At 48.3% G+C, this 15,000-nt stretch overlaps 1 protein-coding gene across 3 annotated transcripts in view; it reads right to left on the reverse strand.

The window, feature by feature from the left end:
• The window catches only part of LOC143282481 (myogenesis-regulating glycosidase-like), a 210,861-nt gene that overhangs the window by 81,248 nt on the left and 114,613 nt on the right, over positions 1-15,000 (reverse strand). The window lies entirely within an intron of this gene.

The raw sequence follows: 15,000 nt of genomic DNA on the forward strand, positions 1-15,000 counted from the left end.
CCCCACTTCCCCACCCTCACCCACCCACACACAACAACTGACAGACAGGTGATCACAAGTGCCGGAGGGATTCCCTGAAAGACCTGTTGTAGACAGTCGTCACTGTCACCACCTTTCAGCAGCACGCTGACACGCTCTGACCCTTCATGGTGACCGGCGTGGAACTGACCATGGCTGGCCCTGGCTCCGCTAACTGACCACTGGACAGTGAACCCAGGGCCCGTCGTCCTCTCTCCGTGTGTCCGCTGGACTCTTCCTCGTCACAGCCTGGAAGCCGTTAGCACTCCGGCACACCATCTCGCCAGAGGACAAATACATTATCCCGTTCACTAACGCCACGGCAGGCAATCAGCTGGCTAGAGGGCAGCAACTACTCCTCCCAAGGACAGCTCTTCCCCACATACCGCCAATGCACCTGGGATGGCCCCACACGGAACCACAGAGTTATTTTGGAGAAATGCCGCCGATAATATCAAGTGCGGTACCTTCACAGTAGTACACCTGCGTGATCAGAGCATTACCAGCACCACCACTACCACCACCACCACCCCCAAACAGTGCCCCGTCTGACGCGCTATATAACTCGGACTGACACCAGCATCGGCCCCGGCAGTGCGTTCTGGGAACACGGAACGTCCTAACGATTGCCCCAGCTTCACTTGTCGATGGCCCACCACTGCTGCCGCTGCTTCTGTCAGAGAGCCCAGTCCCCACCACGTGAAGTGGTGCTGGCGGAGGTGCTCTGTGAGCTGTGTGCTCTATGCTCTGTATTCTCTGTGTGCTCTGTGAGCTGTGTGCTCTATGCTCTGTATTCTCTGTGCTCTATGCTCTGTATTCTCTGTGTGCTCTATGCTCTGTATTCTCTGTGTGCTCTGTGAGCTGTGTGCTCTGTTGTCTGTATTGTCTGTGTGCTCTGTTGTCTGTATTCTCTGTGTGCTCTGTGAGCTGTGTGCTCTATTGTCTGTATTCTCTGTGAGCTGTGTGCTCTATTGTCTGTATTGTCTGTGTGCTCTGTTGTCTGTATTCTCTGTGTGCTCTGTGCTCACTGCTGCTGTCGTCGTTCTACTGTTCACTGTTCTCTTCTAACACCACATATTAAAAAAGAAAGAAAAGAACTGCTACAGATGTTCACTGTTCTCTTTCTCTTCTAACTCCACGCATTCAGAAAGGAAAAAACAAAACAAAACAAAACAAAAAAACCCAAACAACTAGTTGATTGATGCATGATATCAGTCGGTTATTGAAAGCTATCATCACTTTCTTTTAATCAAGACCTGTTCAGTTTCAGCAAACAAACCACTTAAAACTTACATCCGTCCACTTTCTCTACACTGGGCTTCAGCACGCCAGCTTTCCTGAAGCATCGGCCACCAGATCAGTGACAACTATCAAAATATGAAAAACTGAAAACTTGTTCGTGACGGTTGTGTTGTGTGTGTGTGACTGCCCCGGTCACAGTATCTGGCCACACGACATGTCGATCAATCAATGAATCAATCAATCAGTCACACCACGCCCCCCCCCCTCCATCCTCCCACAAAACAACTGGCCACAACAACACCTGTTCCCACTGACACCACGCGTCAATCAAAATACATGCCCGTCCCACTCCACGGTCTCATCATACACACCTGTCTCACACAATGACCACGTGTCGCAGTTCCAACAGCCGTAACGTGCACTCCGAGTTGAAATCAACGGCCAAAGAACACCACCAAAGGATCAATCACCCTTTACCCATCTTTGCTTTAAGTGTTTGTTGGTCGTGTCTTCCGTTGGAGGGCTTTGGACAACCACCACAGGCGGTGAACACACAGCAATACACACACCTACAATCCAAAAACAAGTCGGTGAAAAGCACAGAAAAAACAAACCCCCAGAGCCCACAGCTCAGCTAGGACAGGGCCATCAGGCGCCTGTTGTTGTTGATGGCGATGGCGGTGTTGCCGTGCTCTGCCTCTCTTCGATTGACACTGCAGAGAGTTACGTCACGAGCCACAACAGTCTATCCACGGAACGCCGTGAAGTGCACACACACACACACCCATCCACACACACACACACACATACACTCTACACACACACACACACACACACACACACACACACACACACCTCTGATCACCCACCGGTCCTCTCTGGTCAAACATGTGAATCAAAGAAAGAGAGAAAGAGAGAAAACACACAGAGGAGAGAAAGACCATCACCACACCAAACTCTGCCCCTTCACTCTGCTTGCCTCCAATTCTGTGCAGCTACTCTCTCTCTCTCTCTCTCTCTCCCTCCTCCCTCCCAGTCTCAGTTGCCTGCGGCTCACGCCCCCCACCCCCCACCCCCCCAGCACACCCCTACACCTACACACGACCCCTCCAGCCTCGCCCTCTGCCCCCCCCAACCCCCCCTCTCCCGTGCCACCGTCCCGTCACTGCAAACCGCCACCAGCACGGCCGTGCCAAGAGAACCCAGCTCCCGCCGACTCCCACATGAAGCGGGCAGCAGCAGCAGCAGCAGCAGTAGTAGTAGCAGCCAGCAGCAAGCTACGGACAAAATCGAAGCGTCGGATCCTTTAAGCGCCGTTTCCTCGTGTCCGTGTCCTCCTTGGTAAAGGATTGTTCTTTCGATAGCACTTCAGGGCTTCTCCGTTGTAAAGGCCTAATCGTTGTCTCTCTGGACCTCCTTCACATTGCCCCTCTTCAATCATCGATGAAGGAAAGAAGTAGGCAGGATTGAGAGAAAAAAAACAAAAAAACCTCCGCTTACCCCCTCACCCCCCTTCCCGATTTCACATTCACACACACACACACACACACACACACACACACACGGCAGCAGTGACCGGGCGGCCGGCGGACAGGCCGATACCAGTTGTATGTCTGTGATCTGTTTCATCCCCCTTCCTTCCTTCCTTCCTTCGACCTTCCCGCCGACCTCCACAACTCTTCCACGGCACTAACCTGAAGGATGGGGGTAGGGGTGGAAGAGTAGGCGGTGGGCGGGTATGGGCTGAACCACCACACCACCCTCACACTACCCCCCCCCCTCCCCCCACAGCCACAATCGATATATGTAGGCAAGCGGGCAGGGAGGGACGGGGCACGGGATCTTTCTTCGGAGAAAGAGGTGGTAGAGGAGGATGGGGTGGGAGAGGGTGGTGGCGGAGGTGTGTGTTTGGGTGTGTGTGTGTGTGTGGGTGGGGGGGGGGGGGGGGGGGTTGGGGGGCAGGGTCCAGCATCGCTCAATACCAAGTCGTTTTTTGCTGTTGATGTTGTTGTTTTAAAAAAAAAATATTATAGAATCCGAGCAAACCAATCATTGTAAATCGACAGTGTATGGCGGGGGTTTCATCAGTATTGTATTGTATTATATTGTCCTGAATTGTATTGTATTACTCTTTTTGTCACAACAAAGATTTCTCTGTATGAAATTCTGGCTGCTCTCCCCCCCGCAGGGAGTGCGCGTCACTGCATTGATAGCGCCACCTAGGGACAAACTTTTTGATACCGTGTGTTCTTTTACGTGCTCTAAGTGCATGCTGCACACAGGATCTCAATTTACTGTCTCATCCAAGTGGCTCGTGTCCAGACCACCACTCAAAGTCATTCTCTCAATTCATAGGCGGATGCGTTACCACTTGACCAACACACCACAGTAGACAATGTTCATGGTGGTGGTGGGGGAGAAGGGGTGTGGTCAATATTCATGGTGGTGGGGGGAGGAGGGGTGTGGTCAATATTCATGGTGGTGGGGGGAGGAGGGGTGTGGTCAATATTCATGGTGGGGGAGGAGGGGTGTCGTCAATATTCATGGTGGTGGGGGGAGGAGGGGTGTGGTCAATATTCATGGTGGTGGGGGGAGAAGGGGTGTGGTCAATATTCATGGTGGGGGAGGAGGGGTGTGGTCAATATTCATGGTGGTGGGGTGGGAGGAGGGGTGTGGTCAATATTCATGGTGGTGGGGTGGGAGGAGGGGTGTGGTCAATATTCATGGTGGTGGTGGGGGAGGAGGGGTGTGGTCAATATTCATGGTGGTGGTGGGGGAGGAGGGGTGTGGTCAATATTCATGGTGGTGGGGGGAGGAGGTGTGTGGTCAATATTCATGGTTGTTGTGGGGGAGGAGTGGTGTGGTCAATATTCATGGTGGTGGTGGGGGAAGGAGTGGTGTGGCCAATATTCATGGTGGTGGTGGGGGAGGAGGGGTGTGGTCAATATTCATGGTGGTGGGGGGAGGAGGGGTGTGGTCAATATTCATCTTGGTGGGGGTGTGGGGGGGAGGAGGGGTGTGGTCAATATTTATCTTGATGGTGGGGGAGGAGGGGTGTGGTCAATATTCATGGTGGTGGGGGAGGAGGGGTGTGGTCAATATTCATGGTGGTGGTGGTGGAGGAGGGGTGTGGTCAATATTCATGGTGGTGGTGGTGGTGGGTAGGAGGGGTGTGGTCAATATTCATGGAGTGGGGGGTGGGAAGGAGGGGTGTGGTCAATGTCCATGGTAGTGGAGGAGGAGGGGTGTGGTCAGTGGTCAACAATCACACACACACACACACACACGCACACACGTCAGACAGACAGATAGACAAACTAACAGACGAACGGACAGACGAACAGACGGACAAAGAGGCAAACAGACCAACAGCCATGTTAACAGACAGACATACAGAGAGCAACGGAGAAAGGGAAGGGTGTGTGTGTGTGGGGGGGGGGTGGTGGTGGTGGTGGTGGTGGTGGTAATACATCAGGCACAAGAGGCCGAAGGGGTGTGAAGAGAATAGCAGTCCTCTGGGAACAACCACTTCTTGCATGACCAACATGTCTCATTAAAGCCAGGGGAGAAAGAGAGACAGAGAGAGAGACAGAGACAGGGACAGACAGAGACAGACAGAGAAACAGAGACAGAGACGGAGAGAGACAGACAGACAAACAAGCAGACAAAGTCAGACAGAGACAGAAACAGACAGACAGAGACACAGGGATAGGACTCAATACGTTGTAACATCTCGTGTAACGCTCGTGGCTACGTTACACACAGAGACAGAGAGACACACACATACACACACAGAAAGTCCTGAGAGAGAGGGGGGGGGGGGCGGGGGGGAAGCAGTCAGACAGACAGATGATAGAGACAGACACAGAATATGACATTATATGTTGTAACATCTCGTGTAACACTCGTGGCTTCGTTACACTGAGAGAGAGACAGACAGACAGACAGACAGAGACAGAGAGAGACAGATAGAGAGACAGACAGACAGACAGACAGAGACAGACAGACAGACAGACAGACAGAGACAGACAAACAGAGACAGACAGACAGAGAGGGGGGGGATCCAATAGGGTTGGAAGGCATGGTGGTTTATGAAGGACAAGTGGCCGAACGCAGCATAGCAGATCAGCCTAGGGGGAGAGACGAGGGGAGAGCGAGAGCGAGCGAGCGAGCGAGAGAGAGACAGAGAGACAGAAAGACAGACCACTACAAAGACTGAGGCAGACAGACTCGGACACAGAGAGATATAGAGACAGAGAGAGACACAGAACATTCAGAAAAGGAAAGCCACAAGCCCATTAACAGGGATGTGAGGAGCATGTCAGCTTTCTGGAAACAACCAGTCTTTTTTGTTTTGTTTGTTGTTGTTGTTTTTACGTAACCAGTGTGTCCCAGGAAACCAGCGGCAGACGAAATCAAGAATCGGAGCATGTTAGCAGCATCATTAAGAGGCACGGTGATTTCTCTTCTTTTGAATGATGCTCTAAGGAGCAGTTGTTGTTGTTGTTGTTGTGCAATATTTATGATTGTGGGTTTGTTCTTTGAAACTAACAATGACTAAAGCCATTCTTTGATAATGTCAATGACAAAATTCACACAGGTTTTTAAACACACACACACACACACACACACACACACACACACACACACACACACACACACACACACACACACACACACACACACACACACACACACACACATTTTAAAACCGTAAAGGTGAAAAAATAAAAAATATCCCACAGGAAAACCCGGATGAAAGCGACGGTATTTTGAGGACCAGCTTACCTCCGTTGCACGAATCGTCATCTGCTTCGAATTATGAGAAACCGCTATTTCGATCGGAAAGATCCTTTGGGGATCAGCTTTTAAAAAGAATGTTTAGTTCAAGGTAGTCTTCAATTGAACGCCTTTCCACTTTAAGTGATATTAGAAGAGGAAAAAGAAAGAAAGAAAAAAGAAAGAAAAAAAAAAAACCAACAAAAAAACAAAACCAAAAAACCCAACAAACCCCCCCCCAAAAAAAAACAAACACACACACGCCAAAAGACAACCAAACAACCAACCAAACAGAAAAAAAACCGGGGTGGGGGAGAGGAGGATTAAAAGTCATCTGGAATATTTCGCTGCTGTACTTTATTACCCCTGACACAAATAACCTCTTTTTTTAACTAAAGAGAACCAAAATGAAAGACACTTCGAAATCAGCGTAATTTTTTTCTATGATATTCAAGTGCTTGAGACGGCATGTGTTTAAACAAAATTGTTTCAGAAGCTTTAAAAACCTAAATTAACCTTGCGTGACCAAACTCCAGCATCAGATGGAGGGATAGATGTTCTAGAAAGGGAAGCCGAAAGAAACTCATACTGTTATCATTTTTACAGGTAAACACGGCACGGTTCTCAAGTCATAACGGCTAATATGTCTCTCTTAACTCTCTTCCTGCGAACGACACCAGAGGCAACATCAACAGCGTTTACCGCAACTCACATCACTAGCAGAAGGGTCTCGCAGTCAAGATGTGGATGGAAACGAAGAATACAGGCTGGACCATTCAGACATCCACTGGACATCAGAATGGAAGGGAGAAGGTACAGGCTGGGCCATTCAGACACCCACTGGACATCAGAATGGAAGGGAGAAGATACAGGCTGGGCCATTCAGAAGGGAGAAGGAACAGGCTGGGCCATTCAGAAGGGAGAAGGTACAGGCTGGGCCATTCAGACACCCACTGGACATCAGAATGGAAGGGAGAAGATACAGGCTGGGCCATTCAGAAGGGAGAAGGAACAGGCTGGGCCATTCAGAAGGGAGAAGGTACAGGCTGGGCCATTCAGACACCCACTGGACATCAGAATGGAAGGGAGAAGATACAGGCTGGGCCATTCAGAAGGGAGAAGGAACAGGCTGGGCCATTCAGAAGGGAGAAGGAACAGGCTGGGCCATTCAGACACTCCCTGGACATCAGATGGGGGAATGGAAGGGAGAAGATACAGGCTGGGCCATTCAGACACCCGCTGGACATCAGAATGGAAGGGAGAAGACTGGCCGTTCCAAGTGTGTGTGTGTGTGTGTGTGTGTGTGTGTGTGTGTGTGTGTGTGTGTGTGTGTGTGTGTGTGTGTGTGTGTGTGTGTGTGTTTAACGTTTTACTGGATGGAAATTCACAGTTATTCAACCCTGAAGACGTGGCCCCCTGTGGTTTGGCTGGGGGGTAATGTTACCATAATGAACAATGATAAATGACACAAGACCTGACGTGGCAAACATTGGCAGAAAGACCGTGAGCATCTGGCGGGCAGGTCAGGACGGAGTACGGGAGAAGGGGCATGGGAGAGGGTGTGTGTGTGTGAGTGTGTGGGGGGGGGCGGCGGGTGGGGGGTCAGGGGTGGGGTGGGGTTGGGGGGGGGTGATAAACGGCATGCACGACGAGACAGAGGGCTGTTCGTGACACTTCAGCGTCACCCGAAGCGCCATCTACAATCTGTGCTTCCGGTCTCCACAAGTCTCTGCTTCAGCTTGCTGCAGTGGGCCAGGCCCGGGTGCCAGCAACACCCAGGGCCCCCTCACGCCATCTGCTGTGCTGTCACATCAAAACACTGTTGGAGTGCTGGCCTAGCGGTTACGCGTCCGCCTGGAAAGCGAGAGAATCTGAGGTCACCGGATCGAATCCTGCACTCGCCTGAAATTTTCTTCCCCTCCTCGAAACCTTGAGTCGTCGGCTGGATGCTAGCCAGTCAATCACTCAATACGATAAACCGAGGTCCCGTGTGCAGCATGCACTTTGCGCATGTAAACGAACCCACGGCAACAGAAGGGTTGTCCGCTGGCAAAATGTCTGAAAAAAAAACCCTATTCTGGTAGTGAAATAAATTTACTTGCACACTGTAAAGAAGAAGAAAAAGGTGGTGCCAGAATATCACACAGAAAAATGTGGTGTGACAAAAAGTAACATAATACAATACAATGCAATACAATGCGATGCAATACAATACAATGCCATGTAATACCATGAAAAATGCAATACAATGCAATACAATAAAAAAAACAACCCACCCAACAACCCCAAAACCCACTTCATGATAGAATTAAACAAAGAGAGAGAGAAAAAAAAAACAAACAAACAAAAAACAACAACAACAAAAACCCGCGCATTTTCATTTGGTCTGTTGGACCATCAAATCAAATCAATTTAAATTCGTTGACAGCCCCAGCCAACCGCAAAGGGTCCATTTCTGGGCTAATCACCCGTCAGTTCGTGACACCAGTCACACAGAAAGGAAAATAACGAGAAAAGATCAAACAAAATATTGTTATAAAAATCAATTAACGCAGTCCACATACACGTTTACAGCGTTTGAAACAACAGGTCAGAGCAGAGACAAAGAGACAGTCAGAGACAGTCAGAGACAGACAGAGAAGTAATGGCACTTGGTGCTATCAATTTGACCCTGAGATGTACACTCAGGGAAAACAATATATCGAACACCATTTACAACGCTGCCATTCCTTCTTTCTTCAGTTTCGAACCTCTTCCCTCCCCCTTTCTCCACCCCCTTTCCCTAAGCACGCGACACGGTATTACTCACCCCTTGCCCCCCTTAAAACAACAACAACAACAACAAAGAAACAAACAAAAAAACAAACAAACGAACAAGCAAAAACTTCGCACAGAATGTCCTGGCCGCCACAGTGTCAACATTCCGGTCTCGCTCTCACGTCAGCATATCTTGTCGAAGGCCTATATTGTTGTTAACATTAATATTGTCATCGGTCATATAATGTTGCCAACATTAATATTGTCGTCGGTCATATATTGTTGTCAACATAAATATTGTCGTCGGTCATATAATGTTGCCAACATTAATATTGTCGTCGGTCATATATTGTTGTCAACATAAATATTGTCGTCGGTCATATAATGTTGTCAACATTAATATTGTCGCCGGCCATATATTGTTGTCAACATTAATATTGTTGCCGGCCATATATTGTTGTCAACATTAATATTGTCGCCGGCCATATATTGTTGTCAACATTAATATTGTCGTCGGTCATAATGTTGTAAACATTAATATTGTCGTCAGTCATATAATGTCAACATTAATATTGTCGTTGGTCATATAATGTTGTCAACAGTAATACTGTCGTCGGTCATATATTGTTGTCAACTTTAATATTGTCATCAGTCATATCGCTAACATAATTATATTGAAACCGAAGATAATTACAGTGTCAAACACATATTGTGACCGGGCATATATTGCAGCCAACATAATATTGTATCCAGCGACAATATGTGTTGAATACCATGACAGATTTTGTAGCCAGCCTCAGAACGAACAATTAACTTTGAGATGCTGATGACGATGACGATGATGATGATGATGATGATGTGTGTGTGTGTGTGTGTGTGTGTGTGTGTGTGTGTGTGTGTGTGTGTGTGTGTGTGGTGCGAATGTGCAAGAATGGCTTAAAAACATGGTATGTGTATGTGACTCTCTCTCTCTCTCACACACACACACACACACACACACGCACACGCACACACACACATACATATACATACAGAGACACTGTGGATGTGCGACAATAATCATGTGCTGTGACCGTCAGGACCTATTGTCGCCAGCGACAATATAATCATGTCGCAACACTCGTCTCCCAACGCTGGCCCCACAGAACACACAGGAGATTAGGACAGCACGGACAGACGTGTCAGAACCCGAGTGCACCGCCTTACAAATCACTGTCTGCTCCTTCCAGTGGAACGAAGCCAGGAAGGGCAATATCCAATATCCCACCGCAAGCTGTCGTCATTTCACAGCCCTCGGGAGGACGCCACGGGCACAGTGGTCAACGCTGTGAGTGTCTGTTCACAAGGGGTCGAGGTTCAACTCCCTGGTGAGCGCGAGGCGGATTCAGTTCTGGGACTTCCCTCCCCACCACCCCTCGTCTCCTCCCAGGGTCAACGCATGCGCGCGCTTCAACCCCACTTCGTGTGTGTGTGCGTGCGTGTGTGTGCTGTGTGTGTGTGTGTGTGTGTGTGTGTGGGTGGGTGTGCGCGCGCGAGTTCGTTCTTTTAGATTTACGTCTATCCCCAGTTGTGAATTTCGCTGGAAATTCCCCCCCCCCTCCCCTTAATCCATGCCTCATGTGACATGTAATCACAACTTTCCCACAACTTTCCCAACACTGTTCTTCTCTCCTCTCCGTGTGTTTGTGTGTTGTGTGTGTGTGTGTGTGTGTGTGTGATAGCGAATGTTGTGTGTGTGTAATGTGTGCGAAGTGTATGAGTAACAATCACACACACACACGTCATGTCCATGCAGCCGCAGTGGAAGACTGCTGATCTCGCGTCGGACTCGCGCTGGAAAAGAACTGAACTGACACGACCGTCACCTATATATTCAATCCCCTAGTTGTCGCCACCAATGTATATGTGAGTTTGTGTTGATTGTATGTGTGCGTGCGTGTGCTATGTGCATGCTTGCGTGTGTAAATGTGTGAGCTTATGTAACACACTCTCTCTCTCTCTGTGCGTGAGATTCAGCAAGTGACAATGTTCTTAAACCACTACTGAGTCTACATTGGAGAGCCATAAAGTTAATCCTTCTTAAATCGTCATCCTTATCAATCACTGATTACACAAACTTAAATATCCTTCCGCTGAAGTCGAAACTTACATGCAGCAAGGCTCTTTTCATGTTTAGAATTATGATTGATACTGCTCCTCCTTCATTAAGAAGCTGATTTGTAACCAACCCAGTCCATCATCCACCCAAGATTATGGTGCCGCTCCCAGGGGTCGATATCTTCAATTTTTGTCTTATTTATTCTGGAGGTTGCTTATGGAATGCAATGTTATCTACTATTAATATTCATGAAATAAAAAAAAACATACATTTAAGAAAATTACTCGTGAATATCTCATGAAGAACTTAAAAACACTGTAATTCATAGAAATCCACTCCCTGTATTGTTTATGGTGTTATTAATAGTTATAAGATATGCCTCTCTCCTTCTCACATATTACCCACATTTTCTTTCATGAATATCATACCTGTGTGTACATTACTGTATTGTTGTTCTTCCATTTTCTTTGATATGTGTTGTGATTAAACTTTGTAGTGTAACTTTTGACCTCTCTCTCTCTCTCTCCTTTGTCGATTTATCAGTCTGTCCGTCTTTCTGTCTGTCTGTCGGTCGGTCTCTCTCACTCTCATTTCATCTTTTCTTCTTTACTCTCTCCCCTCTCGCCCCCCACCCCACCCCCACACACCCTCTTTTCCTCTCTTCTGATATGATTTTTTCTATTTGTGTTTGTGGGTTTCTTTTTGATTTATTTATTTTATTTTGTACCCCAGGGCTGGGTGGAAAAAAAGAATTCTTGTCATTATGCTTATCTCAATACCCTGGAAAAATAAAATTTCGTTCGTTCGTTCTCTCTGTGTGTGTGTGTGTGTGTGTGTGTGTGTGTGTGTGTGTGTGAACGCGCGCATGTCTGCGCTCTTGTGTGTGGGCGTGGGCGTGCATGAGCGCGCGAGTGTATGTGTGTGTATGCACACATGTGTGCGTGTGTTTCTGCGCATGCGTGCGTGCGTGCGTGCGTGTGTGTGTGTGTGTCTGTGTGTGTGGGTGGGTGTGTGTGTGGGCGGGGTGGGGCTGGGTGAGGTCACAAGAGGGTGGTTTAAAAGCGCTGTGGCGGGGTGGGTGGGTGGGTATTGATTGCAGTTGTGCTTGCTCCCCACAGGGTATGCCAGTTGTAAATGTGGGGTGGGCGGGTAAGGAGAAAGTGATGGAGTGAGGGGGGGATGTTAGGGGGGGTTTGAGGGGGGGTGAGGGGAGAGGAAGGAACCAGGAGGTGAGAGAAAGGGGGGGGGGGTTGGTGGGGGTGGAGGGATGGGACGTTTTTTTTCTCTTATCGATTCCGTTTGGCCTGTCTGGACACACACACCGCCCACACACATACACATCTACACACACACACACACACGCACGCGCGCACGCACACACACAATACTAACACACACACATTATACACAATGCTAACACACATACCACTAACACTCATGCGCGCGCGCACACACACATACACACACATGCATTCACCCCAAAACTCCTCCCACACCCCCGTGTGTGTGTGTGTGTGTGTGTGTGTGTGCGCGCGCGCGCGTGAAGTGGGTGGTGTATGTGTGTGTGTGTGTGGGCGGGGAGTTGAGGGTGAGGAAAGAGCATGAGTGAGCCGCCATCTTTTTTGTGATTTTTTTTTAGCTGTGGAGTGGCTGATGCGCATTGAAGACTTTAAATGATATCATTATCTTTTTTCTTTAAAATAACGGGAAAGGCGTTTGATTGCACTTGTTTCCCTCCACAATTCTGCTGATGAATGAAATAACCCTGTTTTAACACGGCCTGTGACGGGCGCAATAGCCGAGTGGTTAAAGCGTTGGACTGTCAATCTGAGGGTCCCGGGTTCGAATCACGGTGACGGCGCCTGGTGGGTAAAGGGTGGAGATCTCCCAGGTCAACATATGTGCAGACCTGCTAGTGCCTGAACCCCCTTCGTGTGTATATGCAAGCAGAAGATCAAATACGCACGTTAAAGATCTTGTAATCCATGTCAGCGTTCGGTGGGTTATGGAAACAAGAACATACCCAGCATGCACACCCCCGAAAACGGAGTATGGCTGCCTACATGGCGGGGTAAAAACGGTCATACACGTAAAAGCCCACTCGTGTGCATACGAGTGAACGCAGAAGAAGAAGAAGAAGAAGAAAACACGGCCTGTCCAATTCATCGAGAACATCCTGACTGGAAGCTCCGGCCATGATCCCAGTACATTCAACTGAGATGGTTATGTTGCAAAGGCTATGATGTCCTTTTTCCCCAAGAAGGATATAAGGTGGCACCGTGTCAGAATCGATCAGGCGATGGACTTGACATCCAGTGTTCACCAGTGATCAGGGTTCGAGGCCCTGTTGTGGCATGGTGTTTTGTCTTTGGGGAAAGGCGAGAGTCTTTACTCTGATCCTCCTCACTCCACTCAGGTGCAAATGACTGAAGGCGGCGGCGGAAGGAGAGGGCTGGGCCCCACCCGCCTTTCTGTGTCGAGCCCAGCCCCTACACACAGCGGATAATTAGGATCAATTCTCTGGCCCTGTGGTCATAAAAAGCCCCACACCCTGACCCATTCTTAAACGTCGCCAGTCTAAAGAAAGTAAACACTACTATCACCACAACAATAAGCATCGTCCTCACACAAAATGCATGAACACCTACCTGCATATACCGCCCCATGGTGTGAAAGCAGCTTCAGCACTGTGTTTCCAGATGTACGTAAAGCAATATCACATGAGTTTCAAAAACTTGAGATTGTTGACGTTTTCCCCCTCTTGAAGCAGAAACACTACATAACAGCCTTGCAGAAAAAATGAGACTGGCGAGCGTTTCACTGAAACGCTGCCTTGTCGTTCAAACGAAACGATCCACACAATGTATGCGGCCACTTTTCCATGATACAGTCAACTGAAAAAAAAAGGCAGAAAAAAGCAAGCATGCATCCTTTATAAATCAAGTGTCCCTTCCCTCCCTCCATCTCCTCCTCCCTCCACACACCTCCCACAGCCACACCCCCCCGCCCCACCCTCCCCTTCATCAACGTGACTCCATGACAACACGCGCTCTTCAGATCTCACGTGCAGTTATGACGTCATATCCTGTCAGACCATCACATACGTACACATATACACGCGCGCTCGCGTGCGCGCGCGCGCACACACACACACGCACACATATATATACAATAACACACACACACACACACACACACACACACACACACACAATTAGATATGGAAATATAAGGCATAAATGAAAGCATGTACATTACCTAATTAAGTACGACACGACAAACTATCATTGAAAAGACCAAATCATTAAGGAAAAAAAAAAAGGAGGAGAGATAGATTGACAGAGATGGGACATGGGTGGTGATTCAAAAGCAAACTTCATTTTCTATATTAATAAAATATCACTGACATTGGAACATAATCAGTACATTTTAGGATAAAGAGGTGCCAAGTTTGAGAGATTCATTAGGTATATTAGTAAGTTAGATTTGAATTTTTGAAAATTTGATTCCGTTTTTAAAGTTTCTGGGATATGATTCCATAACCACCCCCCTGAATACGCAACGCTTGATTTACATAAAAAGATAGTAGTAAATGGAAGGTTTATCTTATGTGAGTATCGATAATCATTAAAACTAAAACACGTGTGTGTGTGTGTGTGTGTGTGTGTGTGTGTGTGTGTGTGTGTGTGTGTGTGTGTGTGTGTGTGTGTGTGTGTGTGTGTGTGTGTGTGTGTGTGTGTGTGTGTGTGTGTGTGCGTGTGATGGGGGAGGGGGAGCACATTGAAAAAATCTCTCTCTGTCTCTGTCTCCATTGTCCCCGTCTGCTGCAGTTCCATACACTATCTTGGTTAATCTGTCATGCTTTCCTACCATGCTGTCTGTCTGTCTGTCTCTCACCCCCCCCCCCCCCCCACCCCCTTTCCCTCCAATGACTACATATCTTTGTTTCAGTCTCTATGTCTCTTTCTCACCATCTGTCAGCCTCTCTTTGTTTCTCTATCCCCCATCCCCACCCCACCCCCTACACCCAACACCCCAGGTCTGGTCTGTCTCCTCCAACCGAACAATACACCATGTCACTTCTTCCATGCCAGTAATAAAGATGC

Source organism: Babylonia areolata, chromosome 5 (assembly GCF_041734735.1).
Source record: "Babylonia areolata isolate BAREFJ2019XMU chromosome 5, ASM4173473v1, whole genome shotgun sequence".
Lineage (NCBI taxonomy): Eukaryota > Metazoa > Mollusca > Gastropoda > Neogastropoda > Buccinidae > Babylonia > Babylonia areolata.